The 3,004-nt window shown below is 40.2% G+C and overlaps 1 long non-coding RNA gene across 1 annotated transcript; it reads left to right on the plus strand.

The window, feature by feature from the left end:
• Nucleotides 1–1,021: 1,021 nt before the first annotated feature.
• On the plus strand, nt 1,022–2,127 carry LOC124041071. The gene is made up of 3 exons (XR_006839847.1): nt 1,022–1,154; nt 1,543–1,617; nt 1,841–2,127. It is a non-coding gene; the product is annotated as an uncharacterized LOC124041071 (long non-coding RNA).
• The last annotated feature ends 877 nt before the right edge of the window (nt 2,128–3,004 follow it).

Consider the following 3,004-nt stretch of genomic DNA (forward strand, 5'->3'; position numbering starts at 1 on the left):
AAATGAGTGAATGTGCTAGAAAGCTAAACAGCTAGCTAGCTCAGTGCTGTGGCAAAAAATGACTTGTTTTGAAAGCTGGATCATCTTATCCTTTGAGGCTTTAAAAGCGTTCTTGTACTATGATTTTGAACATTCAAAACAACTGGGAAACGACATTGGCAGACATTGTTGTCTCCTTAGCTTGTTACATAACTTCCGTGTGATAGTAAGCACAAGCACCACCACCAATCAGCCTACACCACTGTGGACACACCCGTAGTTACTATGACAACTAGTGTAGCCATGTCAGCAAATTATTTGCTGTCTGAACACACAAAAATCTGATTTGCACACATGTAACTTCAGATTTGAAAAACAAAACCAGCCTCAGCACTGCCCAGCTGATTCAAATGATCAACTCATCATCAAGCTTCAAGTGGTATTTATGTATTCATTTGTGATGCTATCCTTGATATGATCCTGTTGTTGTCACATGCTACACATGCATCTATCCAATGTTATCATGGTTTGTTATAAGAGATATTCTTTTGGATGGAACATTAAACGGGTGTCCGGACTCTCTGTGGTCACTAAAGACCCCATGGCACTTATCATATGAGTAGGGGTGTTAACCCCGGTGTCCTGGCTAAATTCCCAATCTGGCCCTCATACCATCACTGTCACCTAATCATCCCCAGCTAACAATTGTCTCATTCATCCCCCTCCTCTCCCCTGTAAGTATTCCTCAGGTCTTAGCTGTAAATGAGAATGTGTTCTCAGTCAACTTACCTGGTGAAATAGGAGTAAATTAAAAAATATTATACTTTAGTCATTCACAATGACCTGGTGATGTAAAAGTCTAATAATGACATTATCTTCCATATACCTACAGATACCTTGCAATTGGAGATTCCTTCAAAACAATTGCTGATAGTTACAAGGTTGGGTGACAAGGGCCATCTGGGACTGCCTCCTGGAGGTATTCAGCCGTGTGAAGGCTACCTGTGTCCCGCATAACTTCATGAGAATGGACATGAGGAGCAGGAGGGGATCTGCAGCTCGCGCCGTGTGCCAGAGGAGAAGTCAGCTGCTCTGCAGAATGTTCCATTTACTTAGCTATGTCAACTGCAGTTATTCAATTCCCAGTTTCTCTCCCTTTGATGTCTACTTCTCAGGTGAGGGTGCTGTTTAGGTAAGGTGGATGAATGTCTGTACAAAAACAAAACAGGCTATTTTAAGTCTCCCGTATAGAAATGTATTTGAACAATTACACACCCTATAACCCACACACTAATGTATCAATCTGATTTATGGCTTGTTGTGCAGTAAGCAAGCTCAGGTGTATAACTGTGAATCATTCCACCTTCAAAGACTAACTTCATGAGAATGGAGTACTTTATACTTTTCAGTATAAAGTACTCTGCAGGCACTTAGTGTGGACACCAAGTGAAGTCACACACACACAGATTCTTGTTGAACACTGTCTCTGACAGTGTTATTTTTTTCAATAACAGTCTCTCTCCTTTACTTCATCCCTCTCCCCCTTCTCCCTAAGTCCTCTAGGTTATATCACCTGTGTCGGTGAGCACCTCCTGCATCTGAACTGGCTGACACATAGAGGGCACAGCATGATCTGAGGTGAGAGGTCACTTGGTTGGGTCAACAGGAAGTATTATTAAAGAGATACTTTACATTGAAATACAGATAGAGATGTAGTAGTCCCAGAGTTAATGATCCAAGGTCAGTTTTGCATTTCACCTCCTGATTATGATGACTGACAGTGATAGAATACAAAAACCACAAGGCTAAATCATGCTCTCTCTCTCTCTCGCTCTCTCTCCATTCTGTCTCTCATCTGCAGGCATGTTTTGATGTGAGAGAGGATGCCAACCCCCAGTCCCGTCATCGCCACCTCACCCGCTCTTAAGATAACCTTCGGGCCGACTGGGAGCCCAAGGCTGGTTAAGAGACACCACTAGAGTCACTATTATGTAATTGTGATGAACTGAGAGAATATTAGGGTAGCACTGTGATTCATTAATCATATGCTGCCTTCCCTGCTCCTATGTTCTTACCTCTTTCCCTTTCTGTCTTTTACACCTATCTCACCACCCCCTCTTTCTTCCTCTGTTTTTATAATGCACAACAGATCTGCACTTGAACTTGTATTTATAATATAATATGACAATTAGAATATTTATTATGCATGTATTATGTGTTTATAATATTTGGTTAATTAACTTCTTTCAATAAAGCATTCCACATTCTCTACTGGTTGAAATTAAGTCTCTCATTTGATGAAATACTACAGTTATCCTGTGTTTATCAGATCAATGCAGATGAAGGAAATGAGATATTGTGATAGACCGGTTTTAGAGTATTGACATGATGAATAAGAAGTGTAGTGTACTGTTTTCTTTTTATTCTGTTTCTGTATATAGGAATTACAAATCAGCCTTTAACCCATTAAATCATGTTTCTAGTCTATTGCATAGTTACAATGTGTAACCATTAATGTCCCAGCACCAGGATTGGTAAATACTGTTGAAGTGTATAATTGTAATACATACATGCAAACACAGCATCATTCAAAGACTGGAATTTGATACTCCTGGTATTGGTTATGACTGAAAAAGAATGTCTCACAGACAATCATACCTGAGCTGCACCTTTATTTGCCAAGGTAGAGTACATGGGGCATGAGAGTACATCAAAACAACTTGCACCAATTCTGTGCTTTTTTTTCTCAATCCAGTTTTCCCATTGTAGTGAGGTTCAGACTCCATGGAACCACGAAGGCTCATAAGGAAAGAACAAAGTGTTAATCAACTTCAATATGGTGAAGAGGTGAAGCAACACATTTTTTCAGAACGTGAAGCTCGTCTCCTATCTGTTAGTCCCCCAACACTAAAAAAACTTCCCATCCAGATCTTTCCTGAAGCGTATTTACCTCTTTGATCACTTTGTTGCATATGTTGATGAGAGGTGATGGAACAATCAGCTGACAACCTCCTCTTATTTACCT

Source organism: Oncorhynchus gorbuscha, linkage group LG08 (assembly GCF_021184085.1).
Source record: "Oncorhynchus gorbuscha isolate QuinsamMale2020 ecotype Even-year linkage group LG08, OgorEven_v1.0, whole genome shotgun sequence".
NCBI lineage: Eukaryota > Metazoa > Chordata > Actinopteri > Salmoniformes > Salmonidae > Oncorhynchus > Oncorhynchus gorbuscha.